The 25,971-nt window shown below is 39.8% G+C and overlaps 1 long non-coding RNA gene across 2 annotated transcripts; it reads left to right on the top strand.

Annotated features, from left to right (window-relative positions):
- The first annotated feature begins 992 nt into the window (after positions 1–992).
- On the top strand, positions 993–25,113 carry LOC125692106 (uncharacterized). Of its 2 annotated transcripts, XR_007376467.1 has the most exons (8): positions 993–1,025; positions 13,454–13,514; positions 14,854–14,943; positions 15,939–16,056; positions 17,767–17,912; positions 18,906–19,024; positions 24,189–24,272; positions 25,002–25,113. It is a non-coding gene; the product is annotated as an uncharacterized LOC125692106 (long non-coding RNA). The 2 variants fall into 2 exon arrangements; XR_007376466.1 differs by lacking the exon at positions 993–1,025 and having other exon boundaries at positions 13,447–13,514.
- The last annotated feature ends 858 nt before the right edge of the window (positions 25,114–25,971 follow it).

The following is a 25,971-nucleotide window of genomic DNA, read 5'->3' on the forward strand; positions in this document are numbered from 1 at the left end:
AGTTATTGCTGAGCTCTCACTTACCTGTTTTCTAACCTTTTTCCTTTTTTTTTTTTCCCTCTTTAAACTAGCGTAGTGTTTCTGCTGTCTAGAGTAGGAGACATCATGCAGGCTGAACTTGAAGTCAAGTCAGGGAGACTCAGGTAATTAAGGTAATTAACTGGAAAAAAAATTGAGTTTGTAAGTTTGTAACAAACTGTGAGTTGACTTTGTATGTCTTTTCCTGTAGCAAAGAGACTTTGAATATAAGACAGAGTAGAAAAAGTTACTGTACTAGAACTGAAAATCGTATTTGAAACTGTTCCAACATAGTCTTACAAATAAGCATTCCTGGTACATTTTCCATTATCTCTAGGTACATGAATTTACACAGACATAAATGTCTGAGTGTTACATAGGCACAGTCATATTTTTGTTTGTTTTGTACAACTAATCATGAAACCTGTTTGAGGTATGTGACCTTAGAAGAAGAAATCAGAAACCATCCTTATAAATACTTCCAGGTTTAGCATTACAGACCTTTATAAGAGCAAACTATTTGTATGGAGAAGGTTAGAGAAGTAACAAAAGTGAGATGCAAGCAAAGGCTTTTCCCTTATTTGAACCTAGTTCCATTTTGAACTATTATATTAGTCCTGTTAAGATGAACTTGCGCAAACTTTGGGTTAATGAATGTGGTTATCATAATTTCTGGATGTTTTCTCTGAGCTGTATTTGCTAGCTTGTATTGTCAGTAGGAAGCCTTCTGAAAGGAGAACTTTCAAATAACGTGCACAGGTGTATATACATGCACAAACGTACACGTACACACTGTAGCAGAAATGCTAAGTCACAGCTTGAACCAGTGACTGAGCACCTGGTGGGAAGGCAGGGCCAGCCCTGTGGAACTCAGGTGCGTGCAATGTACCTGAATGACCGGAAGGGGTGGGGTAAGGATTCACCCCTTCCCAGACCTCATTTAAGGGTTGGCAGTGGAGGCAAGGGTATTTTGCTGGAGATCCCTGCCTACCTGAGGCCCTCAAAAGGTAAGAAGCTTTTTTTCTTTCTTTTCTGTGTTCACAGCTGCTGTGTTTGGGCTTGTGCTCATTTGGTGTAGCCAAAGACTTTGCCACCCTGCTGTTATTGCTGTACTTTCCATCACATAGAACATTGCACAGGCATGCAAAACAGATGCATTTTAAATGTTCTACCTCCTATAAAAGTGTGTATATAGAGAGAACTTAAAATGTATGCAGTATTACATTCTTCAGTAGGTGGAATAAGTAGCATTAGATGAAGGTGTAAATGCAGGATTCATAAGACCATCTTCACAATCAACTTGTGGGCTGATATGTCTCAATTTCCTGCTTCTGGATTTGATAGCTGGCAGTCAAACTATAGTGGATAATGAAATCTCACGGTGATGCCATGTTAAACGCAAGTATTTGCAGCCATGGGATTCTGAGATTTGGGGAAAGCAGCAAAGATTGATTTGGTTCTTGCTTAAGGCAAAACTGGCTTTTAAAAGGAAAGCCATTGCTGAATCAAAAGCTAATAAGAAATATAACAAAATGATATTTCAATCATATCTAGCAAGCCAAATGGGATCGACTGTTGTGTTATAAAGTTGAGTTTCAGAGCCTCACAGGTAACTGCTACTGGGCAAAGTGGTAAACAAACCATTTCCTTCTTTCTTTGGAGCAAACAAATAGTACAGATTAGCAGTATGCATTACAGCAACTGAATAAGAGCATACATCTGTATGGCTATGAGAAAGAGCATTCCTTGATCACTTTGTAATTGCAGCATGCTTATAGAAGTAGATGAATGAACGAGCTGATAGTGTTTAAGAAACCTCCATATACTCACCTCCTTCCTTTATACTATCTTGTTTGGTCTTTGACTCCATCTGGGCAAGATTTAATAGATTTTTGTGTCGTGTTCCTAGACTACTACCACTCTCTGCAAATGTGGGTTTCTGTGGGGTTTTTGGTTTTCTTTTTTTTTTTTTTTTTAATATATTCCATGCCAGCTATGTCAGCAACAGTGACTGCTAATAGATGGTTCTGGACTGTAATGAATTAGGAAGGAGATAGATATTCTTGGAGTGGTATGGAAAGGAGTCTCTTAATTTCAGGATACTATTTATTTTGAGCAGCAGTGTAAACCCAAATGGTACTAGCACTGGGACAATGAATAGAAGATGCCACCTGGCTCAGTGCCGGGGTTAAGCTGCTCTCATTTCTTTCTTATATTTTCAGAAAGCTTTTTGTACAATGTTTTCCTCTTTTTTTTTTTTTTTTTTTTTTTTTTCTGACAAGTCTGGGAAATGCTGAAATGGTTTGGATCAGTAGAGGCAGCTCAAGAAATCCACAGTTTGAAATTAAGATTTAGTTCCTAGTGCTCAGAGCTAAGGGCATTAATTCTTATTTAAGACCTCATTTTCTTTTTTTTCTTGTAATTTGTATGAAGACCAAGTTACAGAAATGAATTTGTGGCAAAATTCATTCAGAAATGAATATGTGGCAAAACATGGATGTTCTTCTCTGGCTTTGGACAAAGGCATAGATAATCATTTTCAAAGATGCTGTTAAAATCAAGCTGATAAGCCAGTTCTTGTGTTTCTCAGATCTAGCTGCTATTTTTGGTATGTGCACAGCAGGTGTTGCAAAGGGTTCTGTTGTTTGTGTTGTGTTCAAGTTGCTCTGCCTCCACTTGGCTTCTCTTTGATTGTATGTAACAAACATTAAATAAATGCAGGCTGTCACAGAAAATGCATGATTGATGTGAAGGAGACCATTGAAAATCCTCAAAGCAAGAGCCTGAGCCAATACCAAAACTATATTTTAAACTTGTGTCCTTTCCATTACTTGAAAGATTGATAAAAGCTTCTGACGTATAGGTGATATAAATGTAGAAGGCTATGAACACTAAGAGGGCAAATGTGGTAATGCATTCCTGCTCTTCTTTGTTTTGCTTAGTGCTTCTCAAGAGTTGTACACCCCAGGATTTACTGAGTCTGCAAATTCTTGCTTGAGGAATGGAATGGATTTTAAGCAGTACTGAGGTATTTAAGGGAGGAGCCAGAAAACGCATTAAGGTTTTTTAACTAAGATGAAGACAGAAGTCAACTACGAAACCTTTCTCAAGGTGTTAGTTTTAACACCCTAGTAGTAGGTTGCTAGTTCCTGACTTTTCTTTTTGAAGGGTGCTGGATGTGACATAATGGCTGGATAATCTAAGATTCTGTCAGTACTAGTGCTAAAGTAGCCTAATCCCTTATGGATTCTATATAGATGTGTGCCCAGCCTCAGCCTGCAGGCCCTAATTGAACTTGGGGTTCAAGGTTGCAATACTACTAGGTGGCTTGGCTGCAGATTCCCATGTATTATGTCTCTGTTACTTTCTTTGGAAACACGAATGAAATCTGTCCTTGGGCTGCCTGTCTGTGTTAATGAAACTGGTAAGCTGTATTGATCTTAAAGAACTTTGCTTCCTTTCTAAAACATTTGAATCAAGTGACAAGTGCAAAGTTATTAGGGACTCAGAGCCTGCTTCACAGCTGCCATGAAGTTGCAAATTGCATTTCCTGTGGAAAACAACTCAAAAAGCCAAGTAAATTCTTGGAGAAAAGCCTAAGCATGATGGCTCTGCCTAACTGGATAGTAAAATCTCTATTTCCACCTGTCCCCAATCTCTTTTTCCTGATCTTTGCCTTCCTTTCTGTACAACTTGAATTAGATTAAAGACAGAAGGGAGGAAAAACACATTCTCTTCCTGCCTGGCTAATTGCTTCTTTCTGGGAGAGGTAGGAAGTACAATTGTGGCATTGCTAGACGATGGAGGCAAGAAGCTATTGTGTCCTATTTTTGGAGCAACTGTTTTACCATTACAGCTAAAATCTGAAAGGACATGCTGTCCTTGATTGGAGACCCTTCTATTTTCATTTAAGAAAGGTGAATTCCACAAGCTATATTTAATTTACTGATACAGGACACTGTAGGCCGGTGTCTTGCTAATATTGGGCTATATTTTATGCTCCAGGAGCAACTCCAGGGGGTTTTCACATCAGTCTCTGTACTGTCCCATTATTTTTCTTTTCAGTGCAGTTTTGTGTTGCACACTAATCAGCCTTCCTTGCAGACAAGGTTTCACTGAGATAGTTTTGCTTTAAGAAAGGACAAAATGGAACTAATTATATATGTATATCGTTAGTATATGTATATAATTTTTTTTCCCCACACTAATGTGAATGAGCCCAGTCCTGAAGTTAGAGAAATTTGTATGAGGTCTCATGAGCAGCAAGAGCTTTGAAGCGCTCTAGTCTCTGTCCTGACTGCAGGTTGGTGCTACAGGCACAGGTACAGAACTACAGGCTGTATTGCTCTGGGTTGGGAGTTGTGCAGGTGCATGTGTGCCAGTGCGTGCTGCAAAACACAGGTATTGACCCAGCCATGCCTGAGCATATGCTGTTGGACTAGGAGGCTGCTAAGGAATCTTGGGGGTTTTGAATATTGATTTGGATGATAAACTAGTTGTTTAAGCATAGTGCTAAGAATGAATGTTTCAGCACAGCTGTGCTTTTTGGCACTGCTGCTCCTGAAAAATGTCCATGCCATTACTAGTTCTGATTTGTTGCCGTCCAGAATGTTTTCCTTTATTTTTTTCCTTTGTGTTTCCTTGTAATGAACATAATAAAAAATGCAGAAATGTGACCTCAGAAGTCTAGATACAGACTCCAATAATTGTTCACTGTCTCCATCTTTATATTAGATTTTTCTGAGGCTGTTTTTTCCTCTATTTGCTGGAAAAAAAAAATCCATACAAATGAAATACAAGCACAGTCAGTAAATAGTAATGAAAAGGTAAATTCATTTTACAGACAAGCCAGTGCATGTAAGACATCATTTGGAATGATGGTGATGCTTTTTTTTTGTTGCACAGATCGCAAAGCTATTACAGTCTTTCAAAATTAATATCTGGCTTTTAGGCTCTGTAATGGTGTGTATGACCTCTTCTTACCCTTCAACTATTGAGAAAAATGATATTATTGTTTTAAAATACTAGGCAGACATGAGATATGGAAGCATCGGCCTTATCCAGGAAAACATACCACTAGTTTGCATGGGATGGGTGAGTCATGGGTCACCTTACTGCACTGCGGATTGTGATAGGGCTACTACCTGGACAGATGTGTATGGAGTTGCCTGGGTGTGAGCTTTGGAGCTGTACCTGCAACAGAGTGGGGAGGCACAGAGAAATCTTCCTGGCTACTTCTTCCTTTTCTTTATAGGCTAGGTTTGGCACAGGGGCAAAAAATCTGCTTTGCTTTCCAGGTTGCTGTTTCAGCATCTGTGCATTGGGAAGAGCCACCTGCTAAGACATTACCTGCTGAATTCCAGGACATTTCCTGTGTTCCCATCAGCAGTAGAACATCTTTGTCCATAAGCCCTGTGGTAGTGTTCATCCACAGGCTGGACTATATCCAGTTTCTTATCACACACCAGATGATGCTCTGTATGCATGGCATATCTCAAAGATGTGATTTGACAGAGGTTTTAATTTTGGAGCAAGAGACTGATAACCTCTGTTTACATGGATTGATAATGATAGGACAAGGGGGAATGGTTTTAAATTGAGGTAGAGGAGATTTAGGCTAGATATTAAGAGGAAGTTTTTCACTCACAGGGTGAGTGAATACACCAAGTTCTTAGCAGAAAGTGGATTTGGTGCTCCTTGCAAAGCAGTGCTGTGCTTCAGTTGATGACTGCATCAAAGATTATAGGCTTATTTTATTTCATTTTTTCTAAGTTACATCCCTGCACAGTAAATTGGCTGGCAGATTACTTAAGTCTTTACAAACCAGTAGAAATGTTGTTTTAGGTGGTGAAGACAGGTTTTTGCCTGAGCTAGAGAGGAATAGGTTGACTTCTTATACAATTCACTTCGATACTATTGGAGTTGGCAGGTAAAGTGGGTTCTGCTGTCTGCTTCTTACCACAGCATTGCCACCGCCTACAGTTGGAGCTCTGAGCAGCACATCCCATGATGTTTTCTGCCCCTGAAGTGAGTTCTTGACATGAGTCAGAGCTTTTCTTTGTGGGCATCAGATTTTCTTGTGTGCTTTGCCAGTCTGGTTCCCTAAAATAGAACGTAACTGTTTCCTGCAATAAGTTTTATTTGCTGTGAAAGAACAATGAGAAGGATGCTGTGTTACACCTCGCTTCATCCTGGGATAATGGATTAGTCTCAATGCTTGACAGTGCTGTGTAAAGTAGAAACCCATGTGAGGATGGCTCTAGCACAAAACTACCTTTTGTGCAGCATACTGTAGTTCTCTTTCTTATGCTTCATCTAATTCAGTGGCTCCACCTAAGTTGGCTCCCTGGTCAAGGAGTTATCCTTTCCAACAATTGCAAACTTCTCCATCTGTTTTGTTCACTCAGCTCCTAATACTGGATTGGTATTCAGGGAAAGGGATGAGAATTCAGAAGCGTCATCCCTTGTCAACAACAGGAACTTCTCAGTCCTGATCAACAATGATAAGGCTGTTACTTGGTGGGGAAGAGGACTCTTGTTAACTTGGAAGTAACTGCCTTCTAAAAACGTAAACCAGTGATCAGTGGACAAGTCCCTAAGCCAGGTGTTTATTTACCTTGACTGGTTTAGGGTGAAAGTTAACCATTTTATCAGGGTTTGAGGGTGTGGTGATGTTGCACGTTATGGGAGGGTACTTCAGGATTCTAGGTTTGCTAGGTGCCTGGTGGGTATTGCATGCTGTAGTGAGAGGCCTTAAGCTTGAGGTACCAGGAGATCTTTAGAAATTCTGACATCTCTAGAAAGATTGGGCTCAAATGTAAGTCTTCAGAAGCTTAGAAGTAACACAAATTGGCTAACTCTGTGAAATTATAGGTAACACATGAATTATGAGGAAGATGTGATTGGAGAGGGAGTGCATTCATAGCTTCTGTGGAGTAACTTGCTGCACAGAGTATGCTGTATTCAAGCCCAGCTCAATCATTTCTTTTTTACCACCTCCATATCTTTTGGAGTAGTGATCATCTCTTCGTGTACCATCAGGGCCAAACTTTAGCTTACTTTTAACTGAAGGGTGTTGTCCCTCACAGGGTTCTGCATATGTTTCAGTCAGGACGTGGTTGTGCTCTCACTTGTCAATGTAGTAATGTACTGTGTTTCAAAGGAGCTCAAAATAAACCCTGAAGGTGGCAACAGCGTTTGTCTTAGATTCTGCTTCTCCCTCAAAATGACATGTACTCATTTATCTCTTTATGAAAACTTCTAGGGAGTTGATAATCAGTGCTGTCTGAAGATCAGGGTTTCCAGTTTCTGTAGATCTACTGATTTCTGCTCCTTAGGTTACGTGAGCAAGGTGATTTACTGCAGTGTGAGCAGAAGTTTTGGAGGCATAATGAGAGGGATGGAATGGCTTGGTAAAAGTTGTGCTAAGAATTAAGACTGAGAACTACCTTTTAACCAAGAATGTCACTGCTTTATTGCTGTACAGTGTAGAGGCACGTTTAAAATTTAATAGGTATGCGCTCACTAGGAGGTACTCACCAGTCTTAATTGGTTCTGGACGTGCTGTTTCCAATAGCCAAATTTAGGGCATGCTGCTACTTTTGTCAAATTATTGTTTTAGGTAACGAGCTTCTGTCAGCTACACTTCTGTCAAATTAACTTTATATCCTTTTCAAATTCGTATATTCCTCACTTTGGATCCTTTTCAGATGTTACGTCTTTTAACAGGACACTACCAATGAGTGTCTGACATTCATTTTTTTCTATAACTTGTGTACATACACACTTCTGGTTTCAAATGCAGCTTATTGATTTCTATTTGACACAACCACCAGTGTTGGGGTACCCAAATGGTGCAGAATTCACTGCAAGATCTCAGGCACAAAACTGAAAATGTCTTACTACTTTGAACCCCTTGTGGTTCACGACAGACAAACTGTCAAGCTCCTGATATGAAGTGACCAGACTCCTGCTTTCATGTCTTCACTCATTGCTTGGCAAACAGATGTCACTGTGATTCTTAAAAAGATGGACTCTGTAGCAAGTAAAACTCTCAGCCAATTACCACCTTGGGCAAAACAGACTCAACCTAAGGGAGAGTAATGTAATTTATGTCTGTTACTAACAGACTAAACTAGTGAGAGCTAAAAGCGTACTACATAGGTTGCTCCGGAAGTAATACCTCCTATATATTTCTATGGAAGCTACAATGGGTACATAGAGCATAATAACACTGTTTGATAGATCAAATTCTCAGCTACAAAATGCTATTTTGTTTAGGATAAACGTCAGTATTAGCTATGCATTTTTCCATTAGGGAATTTAGAATGAAGCTGGCAATCAAAAATAGTCCTTAAAGCTAAGCACGGAGTTCTACTGCATGGGCAGAAAGTCAGCATGCAATAAGCTTTTCGTCAGAAGTGTGCTCAGGCTGCAGCCAGAGAACGCAGAAGCAGATTCAGACTCTACAGGTGATTTCTGAACTGAAATAACTGTTGTGAGTAAACTACTGGAAGTTCAGTCAAGACGAACAGATCTCAGCAAGACCAGGTTTTGGGGGATGTGCACAGGGCTATGCAGAGCTCAGGAACTCTGTCAGAGTTCAACTTGTAGCAGTTTGTCTCGCAGTAACCTCTTGTCTCCAGAGAGGTGGAGGTCATACGTTACACATGTGAATGCTTTGGTGAATTTTTCCTTTACAGTTTGACCCTTCAGAGGGAAGAGAAGAAGGCTTCCTGCAATGCTTCAGTCTGGGTTTTGGTTAGGTTTAGATTAGCACAGTAGTAGAGTGGATGTACACTACTGCCTGTGTTTGTGGCCAGAAATGTGTTCTGGGCATTCAGAGCTTTCTGTTCTCCTTTGATAGCATGAGATGTTCAATTATTGTTGGTGGATCTTTGAAATCCTTTTTTAATGATACAGTTATCTATTCTTTAAGTTTCTTTTATTCATAATCTTCTGTATTGGAAGGAAAGTAGGCTCAGTCACACTTCAAGAATTCCCCCGTGCACCATCTCTTGTAACTAACCTGGATCCTTTGTTCTAAGACACATTTGTGGGCTTTCTGCAACTTAAATTAGTGAGTAATAAAGTAATGATCAACTGCTGTGGGGCGCATAGTATCTCTGCTGCTTTTGCATGCCCTTGAAAACTATTAGAAAAGAGCTGGTGTTTTACAGCATGCAGCTAGGGGCCAGTACCAGCTCACGTTTGCATTTTGCCTGACAAGCATATTTCTCAGCAGCGCCCTAAAGCAATAGCAGCTCATCTATATTGTGCACTATTTGCATACTCTAACAAGATGGGCTATAATTGGCCTTCATTGATTTTGTTTTCATTGAGCTAAAATAGAGTCAGAGCTTCTTAGGCAAGAAGAGCTGATTGATTTGTGTTAGGATTCAGGACTATTCAGTTGAAGAAATAATTAATTATGTTCTTATTTAGTAATTGTCAGGGTTTAAGTTTGCTCTTACCATTCAAGATAGTCCTGCTGAATTTTATCTCTAGGCTGAATCGCTCTTAAAAGCTGGGATAAAATGCCAGCACACATAAGGTAGTTCACAAGAAACAATACTTATTTCCTTCTCTACCCCTTCATTACCACCTTCTATCCCTGCACATCCTCCCCACTTACCCATATGCATACAGTTCTTCTTTCCTCATGTTAATTGATCAGCTCTGTTCCTGGCAGTTTTCTTTTAGAACAGTTCCAGGAAAACACCTTTTTAACCAGAAGCTGGGAAACATAAGGAATGTAATTGCTTTCTTTGGAAAAAGTGAATGGTTGCATGCTGTTAGGATTCTTTTTTTTCTAATTTTGAGACAAACACTTGCCCAAGTGAAATGCTTCCTCATGCTGAGTGTGGATGTGGAACAAATAGGCTTAGCTCAGGCATGGGGATTGTTGATTATATGCTGTTATACACTTGTGAAACTGATAGTGGATGAGAATGGGAGTGAGTTGTAGTTTTGCTGAAATGGGCATGGTAGATGTATTTTTGTTGTTGTTGGTTTTTTTTTTTTGTTTTTCCCTTGTGGCTTTCTTACAAACTATCTATTAATTAAAACTTAGCAGTGTGCCTCTGGGCAGACAGTGCTGTGTGGCAGAGGCAGGTTTTATGAGCTATTGCTTTACAGTTGAATGTAAGGCTGCAGTGGCTATGTACAGCAAAGTTAGCCATGGCAGATATGTAACTTAGATGATAATTAGTATATCTTCTTATCTTTTCCTAGCAGCGTAGTATGGTGGCAACATTTCTTCTTTTAAAGTGGTGAATCTTACTGCAAATATGGCATTAAACTGTAATGAATTGAATCCAAGTCCTTTCTGTTCTACTGCCAGGAAAGCAGAGCTCAGTAAATGCCTTTCACCAAGCTGGTAAATGACAAAGAAACTTCCTGGGCAAACAACAACCGAATGTAAGAGATTGGGCTTTGTAAAAAATTAGTTCTTAAAAGAAGGCTTATCCACCAGCTTCACTGGATGCAGGGAGCCTCAATGAGTGCGCTGGACTCAGTTGCCAATAGTAAGTAGGGCACAACCCCAGAGTGGCTTCGAGTCCTTCAGAAAATGCGAGTTGTAAGAATGGGAAAACCAAGACAGAAGAGTGCTGGGGAAATAGTAGCTCTGCTTTTTGCTGAGGAGGAGCAAAGTCTAATTGCAGTAGGCTAGCTCCTGCCCCCTCACCACTTGCTGTGCTGGAAGAGATGCAGCACTGCTGCAACTTTTGCTGCCTCTGGCACACATGGGCAGGATTGCTGTTCATACCAGGCAGTGCCTCCTCAGCTTGGATATTTCAGATGGACGCATTGTTTTCTAAGAACGTTACCTCTTTGCACTTGCATTGGTGGAAATCTTGTAGGAACTGGGATGAAAAACTGCAATGTTGCTTTTCTTCTGAGCTTCTCAGAAATGGAAGAATTTAACTTGGAAGTTCTGTACCACATTAAAGTTTCTCTTTTCTTGCCCTTGTGTTTCCAAGAAAAAGCAGGCAAAAAAAGCATTTCATGGTTGTTTCCACTCATCAGTTTCTGTAGGAAAAAGAGTATGAAGAGACAGAAGGAAAGCAGATTCTGAGATTTGGTTGTGAGAATTTTTTTTATTTAATTTCAAATAACTTTTTTTTCAAAATCAGAATGAAAAGAAATCAAAGCAAGCTTTTTTTTTTCTTTCTTTTTCTTCCATAGTCAAGTCTTTCTCAACATCAGTATGGTGGTAGATGCTGACCAGCTCATTCTCTTCAACTGGACTCTCTCATTGCATCATCAGAGTTATTTTTTTTTTTTTTTGACCATGGTTATTCTCTAAACGGATGGTCCTATTTTGAGAACTTGAGGTCATGGGCTTTACTGCTTTCCATAGAGTTGTCTTTTATCCTATCTTTGTTCTTTAAGTTCTTTACTAGGAGAGTGGTTAGGCCCTGGAACGGGCTGCCCAGGGAGGTTGTGGATGCCCCGTCCTTGGACGTGTTTAAGGCCAGGTTGGACGGGGTCCTGGGCAACCTGATCTGAATGTGTATGTTTGGTGGCCCTGCTAGGCAGGGGGGTTGGAACTACATGGTCCTTGGGGTCCCTTCCAACCCGGGTGATTCTGTGATTCTGTGATTCTGTGATTGTTGCTGAACTGTTTTGAGGAGCAGTAATGAGTCATGTGCAGTCTGTCTTTGCCAAGTTGAAGTGATTCATCAGAGTAGCATTTTATTATCAAAAGAAATGGCTGTACATTAGGAGATAGTGGTAAGCATCACCTTGTTTGAGTATTTTCTTGAAGAGAATTAACTTGTGTGTACCTCGTGGGACTTCCATGCCATCTGCATCCCCATCTTGCTATTATCTTTGTATTAGAGGTCACAGGCCAGTTCAGAGCAAGGAAAATAAGAATTGGTATGTTTTGCACCTGTGTGTTATAGCTTTCATAGATTCAGCAGGTAACTGGGTGGTATTTTATGCCTTCACTCAATTCACAGAAGGCATCTTTTTTTCCACTGAATATATGTATCTGTTGGTTTGGACTCGTGTATTTCTGCCTTACAACACTGTTAGTGCTTAAGGCAGAGCACTGTTGTGAACTGTTGAACCTGATTCCCAAGAGTTTGATACGTTTTTCCCTTTGCTTTCACTGAAAACAGGATCAGGCCATAAATCTGCTTAAGATTTAACATGTGTATTACAGACATTTTAAACTATATGGGCTTGGGATGGACGGGAGCTTCAAAGACTTGTCACTTGTGCTAGACTGGTTGCCTTTAACAATGAAGAGTTCTTTATGCTGCTATGTGCTGGATAATGAATGATCAGCTCAGCAGAAGATGAGCAGCTTGGGGGTTGTACAGATTATTGGACTGCATACTGTGGAACTTCAGCTATTGCACTGTAAAAGATAACAAATGATTAATTGATCTCATTCTTTGTACTTATCTTAATTGGTAGCAGTGCTTTGACCCCACTGGCTACTGTAGCAGCTTATGCTTAAACAGTGCTCTCTGAGGGGAGGGAAAAGGGAAAGTCAAGTTGCATGGGATGGGGAACAGAAAGTGCCACCAGGCAGTTTCCTCTCTGGCCCATGTTATTGTTGTGGGTAAAATGGGAAGGAGAGAGCTGGAAAAGGGGAGATTCCAGGTCCGAGGGGAGCACTGGAAAACGTATGGCTCTAATGCTGTGCACAGCAAGGGAGTGTCACAAGCAAACTTTGTTTTAACGGTCTGCCAGAAACCTTGAAACTTTTATTTCACAAAATGGAAGGGAAAAGCTCTTAAACTTTACAATATAAATTAGGGAACCAGCTGTCGAACTACACTGTTGTACCTATAATGAAATGGCCTTATAATGCCTTGCATCTGGATAAACTGATGCTTTAGATGCTTTTAATAGATGCTTTTTGAGTTGTTCACCTGTCACCTTGGCAAGTTGCATCTTGCTTAGATGGGGGCAGTAGTTACAGTGGGTAAAACAGTTTCTTTTGCTGATACTTCTCAAAAGTTTGGAGTGAAGCTGAAGTAAAAGTTGTGACACTACACTTCAAAAATGAAAATGTGGAAATAATGTTGTGGGTATATGGTTGGATGGGTGGAGTATTAACTTGCCAGTACTCTTTATGACTGGGCTGCTGACACGGACAGAACCCCCTGGAGCAAAGTACAGCTTTTAACTAGACATGCTGCCCAATTTTGAAAAGGGCAGGCATCTGTTATTAGTGGCCTGCAGATGTGAAATTCTGTCAGGGGGAAAACAAGTCAGTTCTCTAATGTGCTGTTTCTGGTTTTGCAACTTTGAAATAATTGCTGATATAAGAGTTGAAACAGATACAAATGAGTGTGCTTTGGTGTTAGCAAATGGAGGGTATGTTAATCTCAGTGTGAAGAGTCTCAGTATGTTAATAATGATCAAATGAAATTGCACATTAATAACAATCGTATGTCATATTGAATGTCCACAGCACTTTCTGCCCAGATGCTCTGAAATGTTTTATGAACTTTGGGAAATCACAACTAGATAAGGTAAGCAACATTGTTCACCATAGACAGTGCGGGGGAAAAGTGAAATTAGGAATTGGTAAGACTTGACTCAGCTCACCAGATTTTCCTTGAGCAGAACTGGAATTTTGTCACTTGGTCTTGTGCAGTGATTTTTCTGTTCATTGATATTGCCAGACAGCAGGTCCCTTCTGGGTTAACTGCAGTTGAAGAACTGTAGCAAAACTTGCTAGTTCTGCCTGCCATCTTTGATGCTAATGAGCAATTTCTTTATACAATTTTTGGCACTCTGGATGCCCTCAGAAGATAGCAAGTATTGTGTATTTCCTAGAAGTAAGGTATGAAAAAATCTTAAGGTTGTTTTCTTAATTTGTGTCTATTTCAATTAACTTTTTAAACTGCACGTCTTGTCTCGTAAAATGATGAACGCTTTCCAATTTATTGAAACAGTTGTTCTATAAAAGAGCAATATGCTTGAGCAACTCCTTGTACTGATACATCATCATCAACCTTAGTAATGAGTGGGAGAGAGAGATAGGGATGCTTTTGGCTCCATTGAAAACATTTGTAGATTCTATCTGGAACAGATTTTATTAAAATTGCAACAAACTTTATAAAGCTCAGTATACGCTTCATTAAGGGAACATTACCTTACAATTATGATTAATTAGATTAAACTTATGAAAGTATGTTATTTGTTCAAATCAAAAGGGTGGTGGGGAAGAATGATGGATGATGAAAGAGTATGATAAATGAAGAAAGCAGCTGAACTAAATTGAATGTGTATTCATCCGTTTTCACTTCATAACTAATGATAAATTGAGCATGTCACATTTAACAATACATGTCTGAGCTTAAGCACAGTCCCAGCTCCTGTGCTCTAATGTCTTTTGTCAGGTAGCTGCATCCAGGGAATGTGATATTTTGTTTGGAGAAACCTACACAGTTCATTATCAATCTGTCCCTGCAATTGAAATCACAGATGAAAGCTCTTGCTTTCTTGAAATAAAATCACGGAAGTCTCAATTAGGACAGAGTTGTCTAGGAAGCACAGTCTGACTGTGATGCGTTAATTTGACTTGAAAAGCGAGTGATGTATTGAAAATTGTGCATTGTTGACAAGAATGCAGTTTGGGATAATTGCGAACTTGTATGAGCTTGCGAGGGTCAGAGTCTAACTCAGTGGCTTACAGTCCCTTGCAGCTACTTGTGGAAGGTGCTGTTTAGCATCAACTGAAATGTCAGAATTTGGTCCCAGATACTCGGGATTCTGCATGGGCAATGCCTAGGTGTGGAATAGTTTCTCAGACTTCTGAACTCATACCACATTTTCTTCTTGGCTAACCATTTTCTCTTTCTGCAGGTAATCTGGAAAACAGTCTTTCCAGTGGTAATCAGCAGTTCTGCTTCTCTTCTTGGTTGTGATAGATGTGAAGCAAGATGACAGCAGTGAGTGAGTACTGAGGATCTTAGTTTTGTTTTTATCAAAAACAAAGGAAAACATTTTGTTCTGGGATCACTAAAAGCTTTGGCCAACGTTTCATACCAACAATGTTATTTTAGCTGACTTGGCTCTTCCATTCCTGTTCCAAAGCTATTTGAACATTTTAGGCCAAAGTCAGTGTTGATGGATTGAGCCATACCGAGCTACACCACAAACAAATTTTGGGCAGCATTTCCAGAAATAGTTCAACTGTGATCCTGCAAATGCTTGTGTGCTGTAGACCACAGAACTGAGAAAAGGTTACTGTATAGTTTAAGACATAATGAAGACCAATTGCAGAAGGAACCAGATGCATGAAATAATAACCAAAAATACTCCAAAACCAAAATGGAAACAAATCCTTCATCTCTTTATGTGCTGAGCATGAAGGGATATGCTCTGATCGAGTAACGTTTAGATCCCCAGTTACAATCACTGGCATAAATGTCATGTATAATCAGTAGCCAAGGGCTGCAGGTGAAACGTAGTCTCATGTCTTTCTCTGGTAATTAGAAGGGAGTTCCTTGTTGACTGTTTGCTATTGCTTTAAAGAGCGTAGAATCAGAGGCCTTCTTTTATTGTCCATGCTGTTCTGTCCCCTCTATTGGCAGTAAGATTTCTTGACAGAAGGACTGCATGCTGTGCCCCAACCTTGTCCTTTCCTGGGAGCGTTCTGTGGAGTGTGAATAACAATTTGATTGCTTGTCCCCAACCCACCCCAACCTATGAGTGACCTCCCATGTGGTCACCACACAACTGTCATACTGAAAATTTGGGGGTGTGGGAAGTGTTGAGCACAGAAATACATTCTGGCCAGTTCCACATTGGTGATCAGTTCAGGCCTGGTGTTGTCAGTTTATACGCATGAAATCTCTGGGAGGATGCCTAGGATTTCCTGAATGAGCTTGTTTCTCATTCCTGTTTCCTTAAAAAGTTTTTTTTTTTTTTTCTTTTTTTCTTGGAAGGCTGAGTGAGGAAAGCCCAGACCTGCTAAAGAAGAGGTGTTGCAGGAGACTCTGCTCCCAAAATGTTGTTCAGTGGTTTGCATGGCATGACTGCAGGAAAGATATAGCCCCATCTGTCGTAAGTCCCTATCAGCAAGTAATAATAGCTACTGTGTTCTTTTGTTTTTAGTCCATGTGAGCTTTGGCAGTCTGGAAACTTGTTGCAGTTTTCTCCTACCTTCTTGCTACCTAGTATACATCACTAGCCTGTTTGTAAGGAGAGCTGTGGTGGTTATCTCTAGCTGAACATGACTGACATGAGTGAGCGCTCTTCACAGTGTGTCTGAAGCAGCAATGGACAAAAAAAAAATTGCCCCTCCCCAGTATCTCATGCAAATTGGTCTTGCAGCAGTGTGAGCAGCAGCGTCCCATTTAAGATATGAGTGCGTTGAGTCACCCTATAAAGGGCTTACAGTGCAGAAACAGTGATAGCATGTGTAGGCTACATTAGTATTAGTAGAGTATTTACATAATGTAGCATATACATTGAACTTTGTATCTTTTAAGTAAGATATGAACACTGGTTACTAAGCCAACAAGCACTTCTGAAAGTGTTAATGTTTTTGAGCCCTTAATTCAGGAGTTGCCCAAAGCTAATTGGTGTATGATGCTATACATAAGCATGGACGTCATACAGGTTCTGAAGGATTAAACTATTTCAAAAAAGCTTGGTGACACTTAACTCTACCAGCCTCTCTGAAGTCAGTAAGAGAAAGTCAGGAATTGGTGTGTGAATAAAACTTGGGAAAAAAACAAAACAAACAAAAACAACACCAACAAAAAAACACATCAAAATATTGAGAAGCAAACTGAAATGCTGAACTTGTTAACCAGTTTTAGAAATGTTCTCACTTCCCTTGACTCATGTAAGTGTTTCAAGTAGTTGTACTAATGCTCATCTGTGGCCTCAGATGACTGAATGCTTTGTAGTTAGATGTCAGGCATCACACCTGGCATGGATGTAGAGGTTCTACTTCTGTGAAGTCTTCTAAACTTTTCCTTCCTCTGTCCAGCAGAAATGCTGTAAAATGTTTTAGTCTGTCTAACTGATGAGTGCAGTAGAGGATTTCTCATTGTGTAGAGAAGAAATATATTTACACCCATAATCACGACCCGTAGGATACAACCTGACTATCTGAACTGCTGAAGTCTTATCCTTTGTGAAGGCTATGTTAGCACATGGCTTTGAATTGGCTCTAGCAGTCAGATTAAGAGAAGAAGGATTCTGTTTAAATGACAGTGTAATGAAGAAACTACAGCACTGAACTGCAGAATTACTGGCAAAAAAAAAGTTTAAGGAATGTAATGCAAGTCTTGTGCAAAGTAGCAGGTTTTTTTTTCCTTGTGTTCTTGTTTGAATGCAGCTGCGTATTTTGTTGTTGTAGCTGACATGTGAAGCGCAAAATTTGTGCCTATCCTTGGCTGTTATTGGTAATGCTTCTCAAGCAATTGTTTATGGCAGCCACAGAAATATTTGACTGCTACCTGACTGAGGGGGGATTGTTTGAAAAATGATCTGTGCTGTGAATATATTAAAGACTCCAGGAAATGGAGTTATGTGAACCATGCGACTATTTTAGCCATCTGTAGCTGCAGTATCTCAGTAGCTGACTTTTGCCATGAAATTAGATTTGTGTGAAAATGGAGGGTGTCAAGCATTTGGAAGTATTCCCATGGGCTCTTTGGTTTTCTGTCCTTATTGCGATGAACTTGCATTTGTGTGTTGTCACTTTTACAAGCCCCTTTTCTGCCAGCTCCACTCTACTTCAGCTGCTGTGTTCCCCTGTAGGAGAGGAAGAGTTGATTGAGCAAGATGAGAAGGTGACTCTTCTGGAGGAAATGCTACAGACAGTTCAGTTCCATTGAGGATAACACTTCTTTGATATGCTACCATTTAGAGTGTCACAGTTCGAGACTCCTTGGAAGAAGATAGCAGTGAGTACTTTCTTAGACTTTCCGGATGTATCCAAGTCTTTGCAGCATGAGCACCAATAAAATGAAGATATTGGGAATTATTCCTTTCTTAAAAGGTAGCCTTTCATCTTTAGAAAGGCCACCCTTCCCCCATACATGGTAGAAGCAGAAGGTAGAGAGGAGGCATGGGTGCAGGAATCATTAAAGTGAAATGTGAGTCATGTTCATTAAAGGCAAGCTAGCAGAATGTCTGATATTAGTGGCTGTGTAATGATTAGAGCTTCCTGTAATAATGATGATGGCGATTCAACTATATGAATTGAACATTCATTCTAAGTTAATTCACATCCTTTTAACTAATAAGTTACTTAAGGGAACAAAAAAAGAAGCCTTTTTTTAGCTGGCAATTTGAATAGACTGGAATAACACTGAGATAGCAATCCTCCCTCTGCAGTAGAGGGATTTGAACACTAATTTGTGTCTGAACTTTACACTGAAGGTATAGTTGTATTTGTTCATCAATCATTGATCTCCGCTAAATCAGAAACCTTCTTCACTACTAGTATGTTCCCAGTCAAGATTATAATAAAGAACCTTGCTCTAGTGTGAAACTACTTAAAAAGAACTACAATTTTTGGCATTCTGCGGCATGGCAGGAAGATGAGTGATTTGTTGTTTGCCAAATAATTATTTACCATCTCAATTTTGAACAAGAAACCATGGTCTACAAATATTACTCATCTATGAGATGCGAAGAAGAATTGTTTCTTGTATACAGGAAAGATAAACTTCGAATAGTGAGGTGTAAAGGAGAGCAAAATGGTTTAAGCCAAATAGTGAAGGAAAGCTTTGGAAGTAGTAACTTTGCAGTAGTCCCTCAGCAAGGAGGAAAACTTGTGGTTAAAGCTGTTTAAAGGTAGCCTGGATGGGGGGGATGTGAAGGGGAAGCAGATAAAGTGCCCTAATGAATGGGTGAGTGGATGCACTATGATAATCAGTCTCCTGTGCTTGTAGTTTTGCTCATTCTGGAGATCTGGACCCATTAGTAAATTGAAGACCTTAGAAGCTGTTCCACTCAAGTCAACATCTGGATGTTTGCAATTTCACCTAAACAACTTAAGGAAGTTAATAAAGTGAGTGCTCTCATCAGTTTATAAAATGCTTATTTGGCATAGGTATGTCAAAGAAAATAGTGTAATTAGACATAAGCACTGTACAGAAAACTGTGGTGTTTGAGCATTGTAAACTTCTCAGATGCAACAATTGAGTTAGTATTATAATTTTCCATTTTAGTATTACATGTATTAAAGTACTACTTGCACTGCTGTACACAACAAGACTACTCATGAAAACCTTGGCTCTAAACACTGCTGAAATTTGGAGGAATTCCAAATTATGTTGTGAAGTGAGAGGTTCAAACTGAACTTCAGATTAATATAATTTGGCATGAATCTGGATGATAGATTCTAACGCCTTCGTACATTCAAGTTGATTCATTTAGGTTCTAGTATTTGAAAGCATTTTCAGATTTATTTGTGAAGAACTGTGAAACTGCAGGAATTGTGAAGAACTTTCCATAAATTATCCCTCAGGTTGTTGTCTTGTTTTTGACATTCAGTCTTAACTGCAAAGCTCTGTCAGTATCTCTGTTCTGCTGGAATCATTGCATGTATTTGTTGCATTGTGTGTTAATCATGTGAAAATGAATATACTGTTATTTGAGATGTAATTCTGACTGGTTGGAAGAATGATTCCCTTTGGATGTTAACAAATTCTTGAGGAGGAGAGTTGAGGAGGGCTTGCTGGTGAGTGGTTTTTCTGGGTGCTCTGCAGGCTTAAGGAGCTGTCCAGTATTGTTTTCTGGGTGAAATTTGCAAATTTTTTTTCTTTTTTTCTTCCTTTATGATGAGAACTTTCTTGGTTTTCAATGGACGAGGTTTGGTTCTTCACAAGTGCAAGAAGTCGTCCTTATTGCATTAAAAGACCCTCTGGGATAGTGGTATCGGAATACACTCAAGATCAGGCTAGGACAACTTTTTAGTTCTTTGTTCATCTGTGTCAGTTAAAAAACCTTTTTTTTTTTTTTTAAATTATTATGTGGAATATGAGATTCCCACTTCAGAGTATAACTCATTTGGAATCATCTGAGAGAAGAAGTCACTTGAAATTTCCTTAAGCAAGAAAACATCACAGAATCGTAGAAAGGACCATGATGACCATCAAGTCATCAAGGGTCACCAGTCACTAGACCAGGCTGCCCAGAGCCACATCCAGCCTGGCTTTGAATGCCTCCAGGGCATCCACAACCTCCTTGAGCAACCTGTTCCAGTGTGTCACCACTCCCTGAGTGAAAAATTTCCTTCTAATATCTAACCTAAACCTCCCCTGTCTCAGTTTAAAACCATTCCCCCTTGTCCTATCACTGTCCACCTCGTAAACAGCCATTCCCCCTCCTGTTTATATGCTCCGTTCAAGAACTGGAAGGCCACAATTAGGTCTCCCTGGAGCCTTCTCTTCTCCAGGCTAAACAAGCCCAGTTCCCTCAATCTTTCCTCATAGGAGAGCTCTCTGAGTGCTCCAGCCCTCTGATCATCTTAGTGGCCTTCCTCTGGACCCACTCTAAGAGCTCCACGTCCTTCCTGTACTGGAAGCCCCAGGCCTGCATGCAGTACTGCAGATGGAGCCTCACAAGAGCTGAGTAGAGGGAGACAATCACCTTCTCCCTGCTGGCCACCCCTTTTTTAATGCAGCCTGAAACAACACTCTAAAGAAGACACTGCTTATCAACAGCAAGTGATTTTGAGTCAGAGGCCTTTGAAAGAAGAACTTTTTTTCCTTTTAGATCTTTAAATAAATTTTGTTCACCTGAGTTGACCATAGACTGTGTCTCTATAACAGTTTTTGCATAGCTTCTGCCATAATTTCTGTTCAAATACTAATTTCATTGAATTTAAATTGATCATCTGAGTGGATTGCATATGTTTAGACATGAGTTTGGAAGACACAATGTACTGGACCGAGGGCTCAGCATAGTTTATAATCTTGATGTAAAATCTGGCAGACTTCCTAACTTGTGGATGAGCGGTAGAGTCTAAGTTGTACTTTGTGAAGTGCAAAGATCTTGTAGCATGCTGAGCAGTTTTGAATTTCTTGTGAGGCTTACCTCTTCTGATTTTAAACCATACCACTTCCCTCAGAAGTTTAGTGTGCTTCCAAATTCTTCACTCGTGGCAAGACCCATAGTTATTGCGGACCATGACAGAAACATTGAAGAATACCGAGTATTCCACTCCAAATCATAAATGAATTTTTGAATATGTGGCAAGGCTGACATATGTGTTGCCTAGAGCTTTCCTGTTTCCATGGAAGATAGCTGGATGTTAGAAATGTGTTTGTATTCAGAATTAAAATGGTCAAAAATAATATTCATGGACTGTAATTAGTGATCTTTTTTGGTTTATTTTTTTTCTTTTGCCAACAAATACTATGTTCTGATAAAGTTGCAATTTGATTAACCTTACTTTTAGTAGTATTCAGAAACCTGTCTTCTGCAGAAGGTGATTGTATCTATTGTCTCACTACAGTGATGTAACCATTGGTGTTTGCTATTATCTTTTCATATTGAATATGAAAACTGCATTCAGTTTTACTGTGAAATTCACAAAGAACTAGCTTTTGGGCAATTTGTAAAAGAGCTTTTTATCCTTCCAATCTGGTCATCCAGTCATCCACATTTTAGCTCCAAGGGGAATCACTTGTAAAAAGCTTATTTCCCTTTCCCCTACTGCCTCTCCCAATACTCTCCTTTCCTTCTACCTCCTTCTCTTAACCTCATCTAGATACCTATTAGCTTGCTCTTTCAATAACACTGCTCTGGCTTCCATGAAAGTGCTTTTTAATGTAGGAGATGTACTTCAGCCATAACACCAGGGTCACTTTCTGAGTAACATTTTATGGGATTGATTAAACTTTAACACCATAACTGTTGACTTTATAGGCCAAGAAAGAGACTCTGAGTGCTAAGCTCTGGATAATTTGTGCTTCACAATTTTTTAAAATCAAATAGATGTAAGCGTTTAATGTATCTGATAAAGTAGCCCTCTTTTTTTTCCTGTGTCTCCTATTTTAAAAGACCCCCAACATTTAACATGAAATAAAGTCTTTAACACTAATGAAGTAAAGTTATAGTAAATAACTGTATATAAAAAAAAAAGGTGTACAGCCCTATGGAAAGAGGAAGGATATAATTTGCCTGGCTCCAAATGTGAGCGCATTGTAGAAAGTGAATGAAGGGGTGCTGTTAGTTGAGGGTTGAGGTTGCAAAAATGCATCTTTTTTTTTTTTTTTTTCCTCTCTGGGAATTCTCTTGTCTCCTAAATTGCTTTTTGCACAGGCCTTACTGCTGATAAATTGCTGGACAGGAACACATCTGTCCATGTACCAAGTAGAAAGATGAGTGTAAAGAAGTGTTTGATGGAAGAGTGTGACTGAGGACCAGAGGACAGTTCTCATGTTGGTTGCAGTCTCCCATGTCTCTAAGCAGTCACCTGTGACCTCATAACCTCACGTGGCAAGTGGCTAGCCAGGGTCTGGTTTTTCCCTTTTGCCTGTGGGAAACTCCTCTGGCTTTTGGTCGTGCTTTTCCCTATTACACTGGTTCTTTGGCTCTGCATAGGGGAAGTGGTGTTGCGTTGGTTTGTGATGCTGAATGAGTAAAATCCAATGCATGGTAGACAAAACCAAAGATCCTGGGGATATATCCAAGCTGTTAGGATATGCTGCATCTTCTAAGAATGACTCCTCAGAGCACCTTTCTACTCTACTCAGAGGAAACTTGCATCTGGGAAAATTATGTGCAGATAGGTATTATGAACATGAACTTCCAGTGGGGTTTCCAGTTCTCAGAGTGTAAATGATAATTAAAAGCTCTTGATGAATCCCCCGGAGCATTCAGCCTATATTATGGTAAAACCCAGGCATTTTCAAGGTGAGAGAGACCTTCCTAGTGGGATAAGATGACTTGGTGTGACCACTGAGTGTAGTTATGGCCTGGCATCAGCAAATTTGCTGATGAAGTCATGGTAAGACTGTTATTTTAGAAAATCAATAATGTGGTTAATAGTCTTGTCCTAACATTTCTTGGGAAGGGTAATTGTACAGTTGAAAAAGGAGCCAAATTTTAAAAGCCTTGTGGCTTACCGTTTGAGTTGAAACATTCCTAAATGGAATGGAAAACCAGATTATGCTTCTATTGCTAGCATCCAGAAAAACTTCACCTACTTGATCATCTCAGCCAGTTTTCCCTGCTGAGGCATGAAGAAGTCATGTAGATGAGCACTATTGCTTGACTGAATGCACAATAAACCTGGCCTCTGAGGAAGTCAAATATCCTGAGAGCTGCTGGAAAAATCTGGAGTTGCCTGGCACTGTTGCCAGTAGCCCCAACAGATGTGCATCTCCTACTGGTCTTCTTCACAGACTCTCATAGTGGAGAGGCGTAGAGAGAGCAGTGAGCTAAAGGCAGATATTGAGGACTGCCTGAAACCGTTATTTCATCAAAAGTTCAGCAGTGCTGTTAAGATGGATTGGATGTTGCAAGAGGCAGTCAGTGCTCAGGAGATCCCTGAAACAATCATCGAATCAGAGGGTTGGAAGGGACCTCAAGGATCATGAATCTCCAACCCCCTGCCACAGGCAGGGCCAATAACCTCCACAATTAATACTAGACCAGGCTGCTAACTGAGATTAACATCCAGGAGAAAAAGTACTGTCTTGATCTCATGCTGTTTGTCTGGGATTCTGATGCTCGAAGCTGTCAGAGATTGGTGTGGTACTGAGTGGATCTTGAGTCTGTTCCTGGGTGCTTATGAAAACCCTGTTCTTAACTAAGATCTAAAATATTTTATTTTCTTTGCTAGAGTTAAGCATATGAAATGTAACATACTTTTTTTTGGTCGCTCAAGTTTCCATTTTATCCTGGCTTCTCTGACTTGAAAAAAAAAGAAATTGGAAGAGCTTGGGTTTTTTTTCTTCCTTCTTTGATCTTGTTCTTTGCAAAGCTGGACATCCACAGCCTGTGGACTACTTCTGTGCACAAAGAACTTCATATTCATAAGCCAAAACTCCATATTTTTTTAAGATTAAGGAACATGGGCCAAGATCAGGTGAAATTAAATAATAATAATTAAAAAAAAAAAAATAAAGAAAATCTCCTTAAAAATGCAAAGTCTGTACTTTCTTTGGATGATTGTGCTTTCTCAGCTGTGGTAACTGAAACGTTGTTATTTCTGCACATAGACTGAATCCAGGAAAGTTCGGATTGCCCATGGAAGAGAGAATGGATCTTGATCTATGTTCCCTAGATGGATTTCACAACTAAGTGTAAGGTTGCAAATGTTGGAGCCTTGTGGAGGCTGAAAATTAACTGTATTGGCTGCTTTCTTTTCTACTGTATCTCTATTTTTTATCTTTCTCTTCCACATGGATTTTTTTTTTAATACTAAATTTATATTTTCCTTTCCCAACTTTCCTAGTGCCTTTCCCTCTGCTTTCATTCTCTGTCTCTTTCTCATAGCTGTTTCTTTTGCCTGCTGATACTTCATCATTCTGTCCATTCAACAAAGCAGTCTAGTAAACATGAGGTGTCTTTTCCCTTCCACCTTAATGAGTTGATCTGTATATTCTCCTCATGTCAAATCCATTTCTTAAATAATTTCTCACTAGCTGTTTCACTCTCTCTCTGAATCTATATAGGATTGTTACTTGCGATTCTCCTTCAGTATTTCTCTTGTTTTTGGGTCCTGTGTCCTTCAGCGTGCCACTTTGGCTGATACATTGAAATCTCAAAAGAGCCTGGCAGGCACTGTTGCTCTCTTCTGATCTTGCCAATTGTAATATTTCTTCTATGCAAGGCACCTCATAATTTGAGTGAGGTCAGGCAGGACCTGAGAGCTGATCCTGTCCTGTCCAATGAATCAGCAGTGTGATTGAAAGAATGTGCGAACCATCACAATGATTTTGTTTGTTCCTGTGCTGGGGACAGGTCTCATTCTCTCTCTCTCTCTCTCTCTCTCTCTCTCTCTCTCTCTCTTTTTTTCTTCATTTCTGCAGTAATCAATATAAAGTGAAGAATGCACCAAAGACCAGCACAAGCCTTCTGCACCCTCAACATGGGTCTTGAGCCAGTCCTCTTAACACATAGGAAACAGAAGAAAGAACCTGAAACCAAACCTGGTAGGTAACAGTTTATCACAATCCTGTTTGTTCCTCATTTGGAGTTGCTTACCACCACTCAGTTCCTGAGAGTTGCTTCATGCTTGTGGGCACATAGTTTATCTTTCAGATCTGTAATTAACTGCTTCCTCAGATACAGACACTAGATTGGAAATTGTATGTTACTGTGCATTTACCACTGTTTTGAGACTCTCAAACTAGAGAAGGTGGTATTTTTTATTTGAACAAATTGTGCATTAGTACAGAACTAAGTAGTTTAATAATAGCACATCTACCTGCTACCACTGTTTTAATAAAATTAAAGCTGCTCTGGACACGGCAGTGGTTATTTTGGCATCAGATAAATTACTGAAGGATTTAAGTCTCACTCATGATCCAAGCCTGAATTTCTCTTTCTGAGCACTCACACTGTAATAAGATTGATTGTAAGGAAAACACAAAATATAGAGAATTTGAACCCTTGAGGAAAGCTTGTCTGCACGTAGATGCTGTGGAAAGAAGAAGCTTAGGAGGCGCAAATGTGACCATAAAACTGATTGGTAAAACCAGTCTGTGGACACACTGAGTCAAACCAAGTAGAGGAAGATAAAATATGCTCCATGTGTGCACTGTGTGTACTCCTGCGTAGAGCTAAGCTTGCTTTTGTGGGGAGGCTCTTCACCTACAGCCCCAAGGCTGATGTGCTTCTCAAAGCAATCTCTCCTTAAAGGTGAGGCTGATAACTTTAAATTCTCTTTTCAAATGAGTTTGCATGTGCAGTCTGCTGCTTCTATTGAACTTAAAACACTTCAGAAGTTAATTTAGCCTAATTTTCTAGAAAACTTGAATGGAGACCCATTTAGATACT

Source organism: Lagopus muta, chromosome 4 (assembly GCF_023343835.1).
Source record: "Lagopus muta isolate bLagMut1 chromosome 4, bLagMut1 primary, whole genome shotgun sequence".
Classification (NCBI taxonomy): Eukaryota; Metazoa; Chordata; class Aves; order Galliformes; family Phasianidae; genus Lagopus; species Lagopus muta.